This window comes from Toxorhynchites rutilus, chromosome 3 (genome assembly GCF_029784135.1).
Source record: "Toxorhynchites rutilus septentrionalis strain SRP chromosome 3, ASM2978413v1, whole genome shotgun sequence".
Classification (NCBI taxonomy): domain Eukaryota; kingdom Metazoa; phylum Arthropoda; class Insecta; order Diptera; family Culicidae; genus Toxorhynchites; species Toxorhynchites rutilus.
This window is the reverse complement of record NC_073746.1, coordinates 94,850,502-94,869,850: the sequence shown is the minus strand read 5'-3', so window position 1 is coordinate 94,869,850 and position 19,349 is coordinate 94,850,502. Positions and strand designations below refer to the sequence as shown.

Below are 19,349 nucleotides of genomic sequence, written 5' to 3'. Positions count from 1 at the left end.
ATTAACATGTTTTGGTTGCGCAGGTGTCTTAAACCTTTAAAAAGTCGTGGAAACTAGGCAAACAGAATCGACTCAATCTTCAGTAAAACATAATCCTTACATGAGGAAGAACACATATTTATCATTGAAAGAAAAAAACTATTGAATCAGTTGAGAAAGTTGATAGCAATATGGTTTGCCACTGCCCGTGAACCCCAAAACACTAGTGAAACTACGTTTGCGGCTTCCTAGTAAGCCTACTTTATTGCAGTTCATAAAACGGAACAATGTAAAAAAAAAGTCTTTGATTGAACAAACGGCCTTATTCCCATATCCACTTACACTTACGCTACGCTTTTTTTACGTGAATTTTTGAAATTACACTGGAGCCGCTTTTTACGCGGCGGCGTAAATTTTTGTTTACGTGCCGCATAAAACTAAGCTGCGTAAATTTTGAAATCCGTGTAAAAATCTGACCAACAGTGAATTATTAGTATAAAATTCAACCCATATTCTAAAAAGTGATTAACACGTTGACTGCCACGTTATACTGAATGACAGTATAACATATGATAATAAAATTAACTAATATAAGCATATGGGCTTATAAGCATTCCCCTTCGAACAAAAATACTTTCAACTACGAGTAGAAACGATGGCACTAATACGTTTAAAAATTTGTATAGAGTCGCTGTAAAATCGTGGTACTCAACGTGTAAACTTAATTTTTTGCATACTACAATCATGATATACTACAATAATTCATCATGATATCTGTTTCTCCTTTTATTTCTCAGCTACTAATCAGTGATACAATACAAACTTATTTCGTGAAAAGTCACTCGTAAATTTCGCCGCGTAAATTTCGAAATAAGTATAAAAATAAACCGCGTAAATTCCTAAAACCGCGTAAAAAAGTCGCGTAAAAAGTGACTATAGTGTACGCGATTTACCACTGCCTGCCGTCGTTTCTTTGGGAAGAGCAAGAAGATCTGTATCTGTAAAGAGTGTGTGTATGTATTGCCGCGACTAAGTAAAACTTTATAGATCGGATATGAGGGATATGAAACAGGGACACAACGAAGGAAACATCATTAAACGTTGACATCGGCGTTTCTGAGGAACAGAAATAGAAGAAGCAGAAGATCAGGATCACGGCTACCTAAGATATCCCGGACGGGGATATCGGATTGTCTGCCTTGTGTTCTCAGTGCTCTAGAGAGCTGAAAGCGAGCAGCATGGAACCGGATACACGACCAGACAATATGCTCGATGTCGTGGTAGCCATCGCCACAATCACAAAGATTGTTTGCTGCGAGTCCAATGTGATAGAGATGCGGGTTTAGGTTGTAGTGATCACGAGATATCTGTCCAATCAGGTTATTAACGAATTTGAAGAACCGGCCATGTACATTCTGTTTATTGGTTCAAAAAAATTATTTGTGCAAAATTTCAGCTCAATCGGACATGATTTAGGGATGCCTCAAAGCACTCAAAATTATGATTTTTTGGCCACTCAGGCCAAAGTCATTTTCGGCCAAAATTTTTTTTTCGTGATAACACCAGATCTCGACATTTTATGCATTTTTAAGTTATTTGGCATCGAAAAAAAATTTCGATTTTCTAAATTTCCTTTATTCCCCCCTTGGAATATTTTCGAGGATCAAAAAATCAAAACTTCGCTTTGAGGCACCCCTAAATCATGTCCGATCGAGCTGAAACTTTGTACAGATCATTTTTTGGGCCAATAAACAAAATGTACATGTTCAATTATTTAAATTTGACATGACCATTTTCGCTGTCACCCTAAGGTACACATTCCACTTGTACTGTGGCAACAAGATCGATAATGTCGAAGAGACCTCAGCCCACCCTTTTTCCTCGAATATCGCCAGATCGAGAAAGTTTGGGCAATTGATCAACGGAAGCTGAAGGGATGATGTAGAGATGAAGAGATGGTAGATTAAAATGTATGACCTACGGAATGTACAAAAATTAATACAAGTTATCCGAAGAGAAGTCATCGAAAACAAATCAGAATATTTTTTTATCCTAACAAAGCTATCCTTAGATAGAGCTGATTTCTTGCGTACATATTCTTACTGAAACAATCTTCAATATACAGCGCGGACTCGATTATATACAGTCTTCGATTTCTTTTCACTGTATATAATCGAGTCAAAAAAAAACCTTAAACTGGCTCTAATTCAAAAATTACGCTACGTTTCACAATGCTGTTGCTTCCATTTGAAAGATAAGAAAATTTTATTCAGGATGCCGTTGTGAAACTTCCAAATTAGTGGATTTAAGTAACATTTTGGAAGTGAAAAGCTTCCAAGTTAGTGGTTTTTAAGGTGTTACTATTAATTTTATCCAAAAATACATAATAACCTTGAATCTTTCTATCAACCAAATCAAAGCTCTTTAACCGCTGCACAATTTGTTCTTTAACACCCAACCTCTATCTTTTTCAATTTCGCCGCAATATCATTTTAAACGATTCCTGGTGAATCTTCAACTGAAATCTACCAAAATCACGACTTTAACTTTACTGTACTCGTAATAGCCAATTAACTTTCACTTTAACGTTGACACATTTCATTTTCGCTTGAAATAAGTCATATTTGAAAAATAAAATTAAATAATTTTTAACTGTATATAGGTCTAAAGTTGGGGGTCTTCGTAGCCACTTGGTTACGCGTTCGCTCACCAAGCGATTGATCGTGAGTTCAAACTCAGGGCCCTCAATTGACCATCTTTGTGTTGTTATTGAATAATTACGTCCACGCAACCATCATCAGCGATGGAAATCGATCCACGGTGGAACAAAGATCATCCATACAACTGCTCTGCTCTGCAAGACACATCGGGCTGCTGTTCTATAAATAACTCAACAATGATCAATATCAACTGTCTCCGCTGTCCGGTCTGCTGAACAATGGATGAACAGAAAGAATACCCATACGCCTAAATGGCTACTACTGTGTAATTTACCATAATGTAATGAAACAGAAAACTTAACGCCTAAATGGCTACTACTAACTACTGTGTAATTCACAATCTATGGAAACATAAACTTATGTACATGTACACGATTAAACTCGTCTCTGTAACAGCTAAATGCTAATGAGCCTAATAAATAAATAAATGGGATAAAAAAAAGTCTAAAGTTGTATATAATCGAATCATATATAATCGAGTCCGACTTTGTATTGCCATCAGATATAGAAATAAGATCATCCGTATGTTATGAAATTCGAATAATTTGTCAGCGCCTGATGTGTCATCTTCAACTATCTTTCTTGTGCAAATGCAAACAATTCCTCACGATAGCCCACAGGTTGCGGACAGACTGAAAGTTAAAATAATCTCATACAATCTAAGCGAGGGTGCATGAAGGACCTAGATGATGGGTGAGTAAGGTCGTCATCGCAGGAAATGACGTTATGGTTAGAGACGTCGGTTAATCGTTCGATTAATTTAAATAATCGAATATCTGGAATTATAATCGAGTAATTTTGTATCGAATAATTTGAAATCGAAATATGAATACATCGAATAATTGTCACTGTAATCGCGATTAATGAAAGAAGGAATCTGTCTCAATGTTAATGCATTTTTAGGTTATGAATTAGGCTATATAATTGTTTTATCCAACATTTTTATATCCAACCATCTAACATCGACAACCCGATAGACCATGCGACCAGAATGACAACGCGATACGTGATTATTACAAGAATTAAATATTCGCTCGATTAATCGAATATTGAAAGACAATTATTCTTATGAATCGAATATTGAAAAATTCCCCAACGATTAATCGATAATCGAATAAATGAAAAATTTAGACATCACTAGTTATGGTCGCATGTTCGGCTTTTTTTTCCAACAACATCAACGCAGATCGAGCGTGTGTGCATGAATGATTTGTGGCTACCTTTCCTTTTGCCTTTCGCTGTGTGTACCACACAAAACCTCGAATGGTAACAACACCCAAACAAAGTGCCACATTCTCCACCATTGGGGGACTGCTTTTGGTGGTGTTGTTATTAGTATGGTGTGTTTTATTATTTCTTTTGTCCCTGTCCCACACAATCCGGCGGCTCGTGAATTGAACGTGAATGCAAAATGCACACACGAGGTAGTGACACACAAAAAGTGACAGCAACAACTGCAAAGGTCGTGTTCCACATTTCATACAAAGAACACAAATGGAGATGCAATATTGGTGAAGGAATGTGTCACATATCACGTGTACCTGAAGTCATAAATAACATGAATGAATCCGTTAATCAGAGCCAATATTTTTCAAATCATACAACACGAAACATATCGTAGTCAGATACGTTTTCGTTCGAAATTTTCAATCTCGTTTGAGTCCAATCTGATAACAATCAAACACTCGTGATGCAAGATAACGAATAATCGAAAACTTTCTACAAACTTTAGCGCACAAAAAATTAATTTGGATGCGATCCTCCCCAGCCATGGTCGGGGTTTGATGATAATTCGAAAACCCCCCGGCAACAGTACGGAAGAAAAACGTGCGAATAAACAGTTACATATGGCGAGTAATTAATTATTGCCGATTTACAGCAATTCAAGCCCCCCAATCAATCAATCTTTTCCACGAAACCGAAGCACTATTTAAAAGGATAAATTGCCATTGGTTATTTATAAACGAACAACTTGTTTGTACATTTTTCGCGCTCCGTAATCAGCAAAAAACGGTAGCGGTGAAAAAAAACGGTTGGGAAACAGAATCGATCAAGTAAATCGTCTTACTTTCTGAAGTGGAAAAACAAATTGTTCCACCCTCCCCACAGGCAAAGTATACGCACAAAACAATAACACAAATACTTTAATGGCAGTGAAAGAAAAATCGATTAAATTGTGATATTATGGGGCACCACACCACGAATCGTATGGTGCAATAATCATTCGAGCAATCGAAGCTTGACAACAGTGCTGCTGTTAACGTTGGTAGTTTTGAACGTGATTACCATTTTGTGTTGTTCCGCTAACGATATCCATTATGGTTGTACTGATAACATATTATTAACATCGTTGTTCTATCGTAATGGATGATCATGGATGATGTTGTTTGAACAGCACAAAAGGATTTTTTTTCGTATCCAATCGTTATCGGGGACGAAAAATGGATTCACTACGACAATCCAAAACGCAAAAGATCATATGTAAAAATTGGCCAACCAGGAACATCAACGCCGAAGCCGAATATCCACGGTGCCAAAGCAATGCTTTGTATTTGGTGGGATCAAAAGGGTGTGATTCATTATGAACTGTTGAAATCGGGTCAAACGATCAATGGTGATTTCTACAGGCAACAATTGATCCGTTCAAAGCGAGCTAATGCCCAGATTATGCGAGCAGATACGAGTCGATAATATTCCATCATGACAACGCTCGGCCTCATGTTGCTGTTCGAATTAAAAACTACTTGGAAAACAGAGGATAGGAGATTCTGGTTCACCCACCTTATAACTGTTTCTGTTTCAATCGATACAGAACGCTTTGAGTGGAATACGCTTGGTTGGATTTATTCTTGGCCTCAAAAGATGACCGATCCTTTCGCGGTGGAATCGATATATTGCCAAATCTGATCAACACTTTGAATAATGCATTAATTCGTTTTATTGTTCAAATAAATGTGTTTTCCATGCAAAAAAAAAACAGGACGAATTAAGTTGCGCACCCAATATTTCGCTTAAATATACTTGAAAGTCTACGCTTTTGAAAATGTTTCTCCTATCGTGGTATCGCTTACATAATTTCTCATGAATAGGATTTTAAAATTAAACGGTTTCATTGTGATTAAACATAATAATAATAATAATACAGATAATGTACTAAAAAGTCACAAGAGGGCTGTGTCCGAGACACGACCGCATAGTTGACGTAGGATTCCGTTAGGCTATCTATTGATTTTGGATATGTTTGAAGAATTACATCGTTAAACTCTTTGATAATGATTTGGTGACCCTGAAAAGGGCCGTTTTGTTTGGTTGTTGGGTATTGTTTGTTCACTCCTCCAGTGTTTACCGAGTGATGATGACAGAAAGATGGTGAACAGTCGTTGGATGGTGCGTATCAGATAAAAGATATTGAAGTGGAACGAGATATGATGAAAACCGTCCTCTGTGATCCTAGACGAGATACCTCCTGTGATATGTATGGATAAATTAAAAAGAAAATTAAAATACTGCAGCAGAATCGCACAAAACAATTCATTTTTAACTTTAGGTTATGATTTCTATGCTCATGTTTTTCTATGCTGGCTACAAAAAACAGCCGCCTAGCAATCCCCTGGTTTACTAGTCAAGTGGCCGCAATCTTGGATTTTCAAGATCATGGAATACGCAGTTCTATAATGACAGCAGAGATAAAGTTGTGGGGCAACCTTGGTGAAGGGGCAACAATGGAATCCTCATATCAACAGTCCCGCTATGTATGGTCCAAACTGTGAAGATTCAAACAATAGGAATATTCTCACGCCCAAAAAAGGCAACATATTATGGTGGCAGCGAAAATTTCAAAAACCGACCATGTACATTCTGTTTCCTGGCACAAAGAATTACCTGTGCAAAATTTCAGCTCAATCGGACATAATCTAGGGGTGTCTCAAAACGCTCAGTTTTGATTTATTGACCCTCGAAAATCTTCCAAAGGGAAAGTACATGAAATTTGGAAAATCGAAAAAATGAATTCGATGCCAGATGACTTCAAAATGCATAAAACGCCGATATTTGGTGTTATCTCGGGAAAAAAAAATTTGGCCGAAAATCAATCTTTTGGGAGTGCTTTGAGGCACTCCTAAATCATGTCCGATTGAGCTGAAATTTTCCAAAGTAATTTTTTTGGGCCAATAAACAAAATGTACATGGTCGGTTCTTTCAATTCGATAACTATTCTTTTTCCATACCTTCATTGCCACTCAAGCAAAGTCCCAGAAGGTTGATTTTCGGCCAAAAAAATTTTTTGGAGATGATAACAGATCTCGACGTTTTTGCATTTTTAAGTCATTTGGCATCGAAAAAAAATCGATTTTCCTTATTTCATGTAACCACCTTCGCCCCGCTCTTGGGAGATTTTCGAGGATCAAAAAATCAAAACTTTGAGCGCTTTGAGGCACCCCTAAATCACGCCCGATTGAGCTGAAACTTTGCGCTGGTAATTTTTTTGGGCCAATGAACAAAATGTACATGGTCGGTTTTTAAAATTCCATGGTGAAATTTTTCCCATACATCCATTGCCACCCTAATGTGTATCGATAGAATAGGAATACTATTACGCCTAAATGGCTACTGTATAATAGATAAAAATGTGTATCGATAAGATAGGAATACTCTTGAGGCAAAAAATGGCTACTGTGTAATATACAACAAAATTATCGTTAGACAAAAATGTACACGAACAAAATTCGCCTCTGTTACAGCTGAATTGCTAAATGAGCCTAATAAAATAAACAGATGGGATAAAAAAGGTGTGTGGCAACTATTGAATAATTGTAAAATATCAAGCATTCTGCGTCTAGAAGGCGCAAATAAAGTTGCACCAAAGCACAATTTGTCCATATTCATACCATTGGAGAAAAAAAACCGTAGCTACCATCAGGCATCATTATATCTCAGAGAAGGACAGACAAAGATCCAACTTAATAAATATTTTCTCGTTGCGATATTTCTTCAGTTTAAGCTTTGCTATCGTGCTGAACAGACATGCGAAATTGTTAACTCCAGAATCTCCAGAAGTGTCTGTTCTCTGTTCACTGGATACTTCAACTAGAGCGCTGACTGGCATCGTCTAAATCAGCCTTAAGAGTACATTCATTGAGACTAGCATGCTCAAATGCAGTTGTAAATTTTCTAACATTGAGTAAAAATTATTTTGAAATGTTGTTTGCATGTTCAGGTTACATAGTCCAGATCCGTGTATAATCTAATACACGGTTTGTTTACTTTTTCCTCATACATTCATAATATCCGCTAGTTGCCGACAGCATACCTTCTATGTCGCGAATAGGAACGAATGACATTTGGGTTAAAGTCCCCTAAAAAACAAGAACCAAGAACCGAAATTAGCCACTCTTACATCGACCTCCGCGACGACATCCGCCATCCTTTTTTTTCTACATTATAACCATTCCGAAAGAGTTATAGCCTTTCTCAAGGCTTTCCGATCGAACGAATCAGCCCGCAACCGACTGCGACCACCGAGGAGAGCTCCTCCCGTTCAGCCCAAAACCTGGCTTTTATTCCCATATTGAACAACAGTATACAGTGTAGGACAAAACGTTAGGACCACTGCTGAAGCAAACACGGAAAGTGACCAAACTATGAGACAAAATAATCCAATCCAGTGCTTCAATCCTTTATAATAATTTATTTGCATTGTTCGAGGAAATTTATAACATGCGTAGTTAAAACAATAGTCATTCATTAAAAAATGCGTATTAAGCATACTTAACAACTAAAATGACGCGACAAAATTTAGAACCAGTAACTCGTTTCGGCTGTTTCGAGTGTTGTTTCGACTGATTTTTGAGAAAAATGGATTGTTTCTCGGTGGTGTTTTGTGTTTTTCGGGTCCTGGAAAGTATTTATAATGTAAACAAGAAGTATGTAAGGTTTTAATTCTCGAATTCTAGTTGCAGTCAACGAAAAATGGGTCGCGCGCATAATTGCACAGAAATACAGCGAATGGTCATCCGCAAAATGTCGAAGGCAGGCAGCAGCCAACGCGAAATCGCAGAGTACTTGGGACGATCCAAAACCTTCGTGTTTAATGCCCTCCACGACCGCAAAAAAACGGAAACGACTGCACGCTCAAGGAAAATTACCGCGAAGGATGACTCTGCCGTAAAGCCACGAGAGATCCCTTCGAGGCCTCGAAAATGATTCGGATCGAATTGAACTTGAACTTGAGTTCACGGACAGTTCAGCGGCGGTTGGTGGAGCAGGGGCTAGACGATAAAGCCCCCGGAAGGTCCCGATGCTGACGCCGAACCATCTGAAGTGAAGGCGCGGCTGAAGTTCGCGAAAGACCACTTCGATAGGATGAGGTCGGATGAGACGGGAAAAATTGGGTCCATCGCCTAATAGGCTGCGCTTACAAGCCACAGTATACCACGAAGACATTCAAGCATGGAAGGAACATTATGGTGTGGGGATGGATAAGATCATGGATCAGTACCTCTATGCCCAAATCCTAAGGATCCTAAGGGATGTTATGCTGCCAAACGTCGAGTGGGAGATCCCCCTGAAATGGCAGTTCATACAGGATCGATCCGTAGAACACCGCCAAAACCGTTACAAAGCGGTTCCAGGATAACGAAGACGACGTCATGGAGTGGCCAGCTCAGTCACCGGATCTTAACCCTCTAGAGAACCTGTGGGAGATCGTGAATAGGTCGGTGTATACGGAGAATAATCAGTAACTGTGGAATAGGATCCAAGCTTGTTGGTACGGCATCCCGGTCACCACGTGTCAGAAGCTGGTGGAATCCATGCCGAACCGAGTCATTTTAGTTGTTAAGTAGGGGAGCGGACCCAAATATGAAACTCAATCTTTATTTTGAGTATTACTCAGCTCGTAATTAAGTTAGCAACCCGTCCAAACCCTTGATCTTAAGATAAAAGTCCACAGTTTGACACCCTAAAACCACGACCGCCTATCTTTAATAGTTTCCTCAAAATTTTTATTTTATAAATACCTCACTTTCAAAATTTAAAAAAAAATGGTCGCCAAATACGGAACTTTTTTTTTACATTAAAAGATCATTGAAATACTCAGAAAATAGGATTATTAAGGAAATAACAAGTGATTATAATGAACAAAATTCACACAGAAAGCGGTCAAACCTTGCACATGTAATCTATACAGAGTGGTTTTAGGCACGTTGAAAGTTCTAGCAGCTATTGTAAAACCACAACTGTTCTTCTCACACATTTTAGTGCATTTTCAATGAGTTTCAGCATAAGTTTTCCGTTTCTTTGCGTTAGAATTACCAGCCATCTCGTTTTCTGCTGTAAACAAACCAATTCCATATTAGGCAACTTGGACTTTTTTTTAAAATGCATTTAACATCAATTTAAAATGAATTGACATCAAATCCAAGTATATGTTCTGAAAGTACTAACTTTGATTTTTCCAACGATACCGAACAACATGAACTTTCGAAACATTTTCGACCCGAATTTTTTATAATGAAAAATCATAAGAAAAAAAATCATCACAAATCACGTTTTCATTGATAACAACCACAAAAATTATCGGACCACCTCGTCAGGCGTGGTTATTTCACTAGAGGAACAACTTCCAACCATCGCCGTTAGAATGCGCTGCTTACTTTTCGAGATTTTGACGCGTTCCATATTTGGGTCCGCTCCCCTATGCTTAAAACGCACATTTTAATGAATGACTATTGTTTTAACCTCATATGTTATAAATTTCTCTGAACAATGCAAATAAATTATTATAAAAGGATTAAAGCACTGGATTGGATTATTTTTTCGCAAAGTTTTGTCACTTTCTTTTTATGCTTGAGCAGTGGTCTTAATGTTTTGTCCGACACTGTAAAACATGTAATTAATGTATCTCAATGACCTCAATTCTGATCATGGTTTGTCCGATGCACTGATGTTCGTATGTCCACGTGATCACTATGGCAGCAGATTAACGTACTGCAGTTTGTTTAAGTTGTTTCTCGTGCGTAACAGAAATAAAGTATCAATGTGTTGAGTGCTGTTCACCTTTAAAATGCCCAAAAAGGCAATATTCTGAAGAAAGCCTAAACAAACCATGATCATTTTTCGGACAAACCATGACCAGAGGTGGACAAACCATGAACATAATTTCTCTTTGAAGAAAATCATTAAAAAACATAAAAATTTGAATAATTTGAAAGCCTTATGGTATTACTGACAACTAGAGACGTTTCAACAAGCCGAGACTCGTCTTGATTACATGTGATTGTAATGAAGTTTTCTTAATTTGCATTTATTAGTTGCGTGAACACACCCAAAATCGGACAAACCAACATCATTTACCCTTATGATACGAAAAAAAACAGGTTACGGGCGTGGTAAAATAATCTTCAGAAATCTTATATCAATTGGAAACCTGAAATCTCGCGTGGTTCGTCATCCCTGTTGTTCACACCGTGAGAAGCCAGTTGTAAGGTACATCAGTACACGTTGACCATATTTTATCTATCAAAAAGTGTCAAATATTTAGCTTCGGTCAAACAGTGTATGTGCACCTTTGTTCTTAAAAACTTCCCACAAAAATAGTCCGATGAAATAGAGGCTTCTAGGTTCTTTTATATATGACAAGACAAGCAATTCGTCTCAACTCGATTCGCTCCAGTCATTAACGAGTCAAGTGAAATACCGTATTCCAGAAGACGACAATCATTAAATCGACTCAACATGCTTATTTCGGTTACTTATTTATCTCAGTATTTCTCAAATTTCATGGCAACCAAGATAACCACCAAGCAATTCAATTAATCCAAATCAACCATTCCGTCCTATACGCTGAAGTTTGATCTCGACTGGATCCTCACTGAAGCGGCAAACGAAACAGGAATGGAGTCTGGAGCTAGCAAAAAAACGGAATCATAGTTGAACAAGTGTAGTAACTTGCAACTTTCTATCTTGACTAACTGTCTGAAATGTAGGGGAAAAGAACTAACAAAAAAGTACAGTTCGACAGCAGCAGCAGAAAAAAAAAATAATCAGATGATTTAATTGTGTATTTGATATGAAAACCCGACGACAGACAGAGCCGAGTTTTACCTCTACTTTACTCTGACGGACAGTTTAATGGTTCGTTAATTGGTACGTTTGGTTGGATGAAAATTGAGCACAAATCCACAGAATGCAATACTATGAAAAAGTTTCTTTTACTGGAAAAAAATCCCGTTGAAAGTTCGTTATAGATTATACATTTTTTTAACATATTTTGTCTGAACAGTGCTGTTAACGAAATAGTTCTTAAAATCGGGATCAATTCCGTCGAGACATACGATGCCTGCCGTGCAAGTTCACTTCTGCTGTTTGCACCCAAATGGATGTGAGATGTGAGCGTGAGAACCAACAAACTGGAAGCTGGTGTTTGGTCTGCGCATCAGGACATATATGCGACTGTCGTTCAAGAAGTGAAGCAACACGGCAAGAGAAGAGCAGTAAACAAACAACAAAACAGAAATTCTAAATATAGTGGGAAGTGTTTTTGTTTCTTCATTTTTAGGGCAACGTTTCTGTAGAATTTTTAACTCCCGTGACGTTGCTAACGTTGCATTATTGCCGATGAGAAAAGAGAAATCGAGCATTGGAGCTAAGAACAACATTGGTGGAAATGATTTGATTTCATAGATTGATGCAAGTAAATTTACCGACACATAAACTACAAGTTTCCTTCACCTCCTTTCGAGATTTCCATATCTGTCAACATACTTAGCTCTCGCAAAAAAAATTGCGTTTCGGTTGAAACAACATTCCAGCGATACTGCTACTTAAAACGCAGACGACAGGCAGTAAACCGGAGGCATACCTCTCGTTCGATACGATATTCGTTTTATGCATGCCACAACATACCCCCTCGGTGCGAATGTATGCGTACATATAGGAAACTACTACGGTTCACTACTTCTCATCAGCCACCACAATGAACCCCGCGATGGTCCAAATTTCATGCAAATGGCTGTATATATGTAAATAACGCAAAATACAAAAACATGTTCTTTTCGTTGGCGCACCCCCACACACCACTTCATCTCATTTGGGAGAACCCTCTGGATTTAATTACCGTCGCCAGGGTTGCCAGTAGAAGGAGAAGTTAAGCGTTTACCCTAGGAAATGGTAAATGATCTTGGATTGTTCAATTTAGGGTGTTCTCACGTAACTAGTAAATGCTAATAGATTTTTCTTCATGAAAATCATATATAATCAATACGAGTTTGGGTTTGTTGAAAAGCCCCAAGTTTCTAATAACTACCAGAAGGTGTTGAAATTATACAAATTTCTACGTTTTTTAACGATTTTCCTCAAAAAGAATTTATGATCATGATTTGTCCACCTCTGATCATCTGAGCTGAATGTATATTTTTGAGTCTACGCTAAGTTTTTTTTGTTCTAATATACGTTATATCGTCGTTAATCGTGTTAGTTTCGTGATAGAAAGTTTGTTTATTGTCCGCGTCTCATCGGAAAAGTGGAGTACAGCTGATTCTACTTCTGTATCAAGTATTTCTGCGATTTTATTGCGAAGTTAGCGATACACTCTGCGGACTCCATCATGATTACTGAATCCCGCTAACAGTGATCTTTTATTTGAATTCAACTGGCTGCGTTCGCTATCACCTCGACAGACTGTTACGATAAGTATCGAAAGTAGAAATGATTAAACAACAATGCGGTGCGTGTACATTGGAGATCAACGATCTGGAACCAGTGTTCTGTGGGCTCTGTGAAACATACTTCCACATTAGCCAACATTGCTGGTGGTATGAATCTACGGTCTTGCAAGGATATTTTCACGCAAGGAAAGGTGTTATTCATCTGCCCTGATTGTCGGAATGTACTGAAAGGGTGAAGCATTCGTGCCTATATAGCCGAATTGGGCTGTTCACAACCGTCAGAAACGAATGGCATCGCTTCACAACTACAGCCAATAACCGACTTAGTGGAAGAGTTGAACAAAAAGGTTGATTCAATTTGCACCGGCGCTCCAGGCGCATTGGCGCCAATGATCATCGCAGCAAATAAGAATAGGACACCAATTTACCCAAAACTGAGTGTGAAGCGTCGCCGTGGCGAGGATGACCATACCACTCGACCAGCCGCAAACAAAGGCATAAAAGCTATGCATTTTGAAGATCTTTCCATCCCTTTCATCACACCCGCAGCTCCGCCACCAATGTTCTGGCTCTATCTGTCTGGATTTCAACCCATGACCACAAACAATGAAAATCGTTTCCCGTTGTCTGAATTCTAACGATCCAATCAAGGTCATTCGACTCGTGCCTAAAGGAAGAGATTTTTCAAGTATGACCTTCGTGTCGTTCAAAATTAGTGTCAACCCAGCCCTAAAGCCGCAAGCCCTCAATGCTGAAAGTTGGCTCAACGGTTTGCTGTTCGAGGAATTTATGGTTCAGCCAAAAAACGTGACTCGTCGTGTGTTCACTACAACACGGGAGACTCCTCTTGCAACCGCGCAGGACACAGTAATTCCGATAATTATTTGAATGGAATGCGATGTTATGTGGAAGGTGGGAACCAATAGGTTCCCGCCAAAGACGAGTATTTAGTCGAATTTACACCCCCTCCCACACTCAATGATTATACGTTGCAGTACATTAACCGCGTGGATGATATTTCGATCTACTATCAAGGACAAAAACGGAAGAGCTGTTTCAAGAAGCTCTTCAAGAAGTGACTGTAATTTCGACGTGATCATCATGACCGAGACTGGACTGGACGAGACGCAACAGCTTTTTGGTACCGCTTTCAATGTTTTCCGTTGTGACCGAAGCTCTGCCAATAAATCCCGTTTTGGTGGTGTCCTGAGCGATACACACACACACAGCGATAAGTGAGCCATGTTGTGAACACTATGAGTGGGCAACGCTTGGAGCAAATATGTGTTACCTCGACGATCAAGGGTAGGAAGATCTTGATATGTACAATCTATATCCCACCGGATAGGAGTCAGGATGTCGGCGTAATTAACGACCACCTCTCCTCCATTGTTATGCAACAAATGTTCAAACGATGATGTTATCTTGACATGCGGTGACTACAACCAATCGCACATGTGTTGGCGTTCGATTGATAGCGTTATCCAATGTGATAGTTCTCAACTACCGTCGTCCAGTAGCACACTTTTAGATGGGATGGATTATTTGTGCCTCAATCAAAGAAATCTTGTGCACAATTCACTCGATCGCATTCTCGATCTGGTCTTTTGTTCGCCCGACGGTGATACTGATGTGAATAACTGCCCCTCTTCGTTGTTGCCCGTAGACTCGCACCACCACCCGCTTGAAATCAACCTACCCGCGCGAGTGGTATGTAACGAAGCAATAGAGAGAAGAGTGGACCGGCCTCTAAGTTTCCGTAAAATCGATTTTGCTGCTCTTTTGACCTATCTGTCCACTGTTGATTGGGATATCATTTCTGTTATTAATGATGTCAATGAAATGGCCGAAAGTTTTAATTCCATTTTGAACGATTGGTTACGAATGTCCCAAGAATCAAACCGCCAGTTTCGCCCGTCTGGAGCTCGCACCGTTTACGTACACTGAAGCACACGCGCAAATACTTGTCAACGGCAATTACGTCGTCAACGTACGCCCACCAACAAACAAAGTTTTCAACAAGCAAGTAATGCGTATAGGTCTTTGAATGCCTCTCTATAAATTCTACGTGTTCCGTGTGCAATCTGCTTTGAAAACAAACCCGCGTAGTTTTTGGCACTTTGTTAATACCAAAAGGAAAAAATTTCAATGTTCCCATGAACGTTCACATTTGAATGATATAACAGCAACGTCGGCTACAGAATCAAGTCAGTTGTTTGCTGAATACCTTGCGTCCGTGTTTGCAGAGAATCCCGCTTCAAGGTCTGAAATTGAAGAAGCCATCCGTGATGTTCCCGTAGACCTGGTAGAGCATGATATATTTGCCGTAAATCCAGAAATGGTCTCCCTTGCTGCAAAAAAGCTCAAACGATCGCGAATCCCTGACCCTGATGGTTTGCCTGCAGTCGTGAAATTGTTTGAGACTATAGTACGGGGAGTGATTCTCGAGGCAACTAAAAGCTATATATCTACTGACCAACACGGGTTCGTGCCTAGGCGGTCGGTTACCACTAACCTATTGGACTTCGCGTCACGTTGCATAACGAGTATGGAGCATAGAGCACAAGTGGATGTCATTTACACCGATTTGAAGGCAGCATTCGATAAAATTAACCACAACATGCAGTGATAGACGCGTAGAAATATTTCCTTTCAATTAATGCAAACATCCTTACGAACTGTTATGAAATGTTCGAGTATACGGGTAGGGTTAGCACACAAATCGGCAAAAACAAATGTATGGGAAAAAAGGAAATTCTTCCAGTTTGCATGAATTTAATCCGTTTAGAGATTAGCGAATTGTAATGTATAGCATACCAAACAAATCTTAGAGAATTTCCGATTCAATTGATATGCAAATCATGAGAATTCGTTCACAGTGAAAATAGTTATTAACGTTAACTTTATTTCATAAAAACGTGACCTGTTTTCTGATTTGGCACTCTTCCTGAAGGACGTAGTTCTACGTCAAAAATTAACACAGTAAGGCGATTTAGCAGAAAATTCTGAACATCTGTAAGAAATGAAATCATAAGACTGATAAGAAGAGCTTAACTTTATTATTAGATTCATGAACCAATGGTTCCCACGTGCGATCGTTCATGAACCCAGTAATATTTACGCATACATATCATTGTGAACGATTCGTAATTCGGTATAGTTACGTTCTGACGAGCTGATACACGAGTGTCCTTAAACTTGCCATTCAAAGTACATACATTCAAATTAGAATCAGGGACGCAAGTGTACTCCATGAAGATGGGATTACTCTATTGATGTGACAATAAAGAAGACATAAGGATTGACCAGACCAAAAACTCATATGAATTTATTTCGCACAATTTGTATCCAATAGGAATGCGTGCAACATGTTTGAACGACCGATGACATACTTAAAGGATCAATCGATATTGATATCTTAAAAATCTGTTTTGGTTCTTGATGAAAAACATATTCGTTAGGGTACTTCGTTTTCTAAACGTGTGGTATAATGGATCAGAATAGATACTTGAACATCCTGAAGTAAAATATGAAGCGAAATGTCCACAAAATGGTCGAGGATTCAAGTTTTACCAAGACAAATAAAAAGAAAGGTTAAGAACGTAGGAAGCGTAGGAAGGTTAGAAACTGTCAAATTTCCAGCTATAAAGATCTTAAAAGACACACGATGAATGAAATATACCATAAAGATCGCAGATAACTTTATGGCGGCGTACGAATTCGAGTTTGAGTCACTGTATTACAATAAAGCCCCGATTATCCCCAGAGTTGAGTACCAAGATCACAGCAGAAAACGTACTAAATTAATTAAAAAGATAAAACAATATTCAAAAATATAATAATACTTATATTACATTAAAATTACTATTTATGCGGTCAACTTTTGACACCAAACCACATAACCATAGAGCAACCAAAGAGCTCATACATATTTTTAGAAAAATAACAAATGTTGCGACTGAACCTGCCGGACTAGACAACTGGCATCACTGGAAATTTTTCGATTCACGTTTTGGGGATTCGGCCACACGCAAGAGCCGTTTTGTTTGCTGTTCTGGTCATAAAAAAACTTCGCGTGACTTTCACATCAAGACGTTTCGTATAGTAGAAATTACTATACATGCACATATACATACCTGGATATAGTAGACCGCTAGAATGCCACGAAGTTGAAATTTCGAAACAGCCTTATTAACGCCAGCATTGTTATTCCGAAAATATAAACCACTATGGAAAATTACGACACGTTCAACACATGAAATGCATAACATCGACCCAGAAACTTCTCCGATTTCCACTACACTTGTTCCAGTTTAAAATCAACCTTTTCGTCAACTAGTAAACGGTAATTCTCACTTAACAATTTTCCACTGAAAACCAGCACTAACGTTCACGCATGAACTGTGATTCTAATTGTAAGAATTTGCTTCTCGAACAATTGTCGAACCGAAATGAGTTAAGATTTGCCACTAAATAGCCAGCGTACTTCCCTAACCCTGCACATCCACTACCTTCGAAAACGAAGACTGGAAGCATACTTTTTTATGATACGTGAAAAACGCAATCATCGCGAAGTTTTTTTTGTCATGCCACTCTCTCCCTGTCTCTTTCGGTCTCTCCCCTGTGTTGGAAACATGAATGTTTGAATGTGTATGCACACTCGTAAACAGCATATTTCCATCCAACAGCTGGTATAAACTCGAAGTACCAGTCTGACACAGAAATATATCCATCTGCCCAGGGGTTTTTAGATATTAGGCGAACTTGTCGGGAGCACGCGTTTTAGACGTATTTCGCTCGAGAAACGCGAGCGAATGTAAACTCGTGTTGGCGACATTGAGGGTAGGCGCAAATTGAACCGCGTATAGCGCGAGTAACTTGACGCGATATAGCGCCTGTTTTTGTGGCTAATGAAAACAGATTGGCCAGGTGACGCGAGATGGCGTCGCGCTCGTGAGACACGACTCGTGTGACACTGTGCCTGAACCACAGTTTCTCGTGCTGGTCGTGCCGGCTGTTGCGGTTGTGTTGGTTAACAATCATAAAGCACCGTGAGTCTGACACTGTATGGTTGTGCCAGTTGGGTGGTTGTAGTTAGACTCAAGGCGCCTAGAAGTTTATCCTAAGGTGGGATAACTTGCTAAAACCACTCTTCAGCCATCTTGGAAGTCTACTGTGCTTTGATTGTAAACAAAACACAATATGCTAATGCCGAAACTAGCTCGTGATCAGTCTGTCTCTTTCACGCTACAAGCAAATAATTCCCCTTCTGCTTTCTTCCGTACTGTTTTCATATACCGCTCCCCTACCCAACTTAGTGACGAAACGGCCTCACCTAGTACCATGGACCCGTCTTGGTTAGACTAATATTTCTCATTTGCTAGAAAGCCATATGGAATCAATAAAGTGTTCATTCCGCCTGAAAATCAATTATCATCTTTTACGCTCCCCCAAAGTCGTAAACGAAGCTCAATTCGCGTTGACGGTATTGAGCTTTGTTTACGATCTTAAGGTAGCGTCATAGATAATGATTGATTTTCAGGATAAAACTGTAGTGGCCGCACTTTTTTTTCTCTCTGCGTTTGGATCGATTAATCGACGTAAATTATTCGTTCGCTTCGATTATTGGTTGTGCAGTATTCGTTCGATTAATAATCGATTTCTGTAAGAAGTATTCGATTAATCGAATCATCGAACGATTATCGGGGATCACTACACGCCACTCTGTGTGAATCAGACATTGTATGCGAGAGACATGTGGCACAACTCAATATAGAGATGGGCAAAACGGTTCACTTTAATGAACCGTTTAGTGACCAACCGTACACTTAAGTGAACTAGTTCTTTTGAGCAGTTCACTCACTCTTTCGTACATTAGAAGGACATGGCAAAGCATGTATAAAAAAGTGAGGGATGTTATGCAGGACTGTTCTTTTCATGCATAAAATGCTGTTTGTTAGCAATAATTATTTGTCCGAATTTTGTT

The 19,349-nt window shown here is 39.0% G+C and overlaps 1 protein-coding gene across 2 annotated transcripts in view; it reads right to left on the bottom strand.

The window, feature by feature from the left end:
* Window positions 1-17,902, bottom strand: part of LOC129775616 (serine-rich adhesin for platelets-like) — a 109,919-nt gene extending 92,017 nt beyond the window's left edge. For both annotated transcript variants that reach the window (XM_055780570.1, XM_055780569.1), the window contains exon 1: window positions 17,500-17,902. The gene's annotated coding sequence lies outside the window, so the exon portion shown is untranslated. The remainder of the gene's footprint in view (window positions 1-17,499) is intronic.
* Between the last annotated feature and the right edge of the window lie 1,447 nt (window positions 17,903-19,349).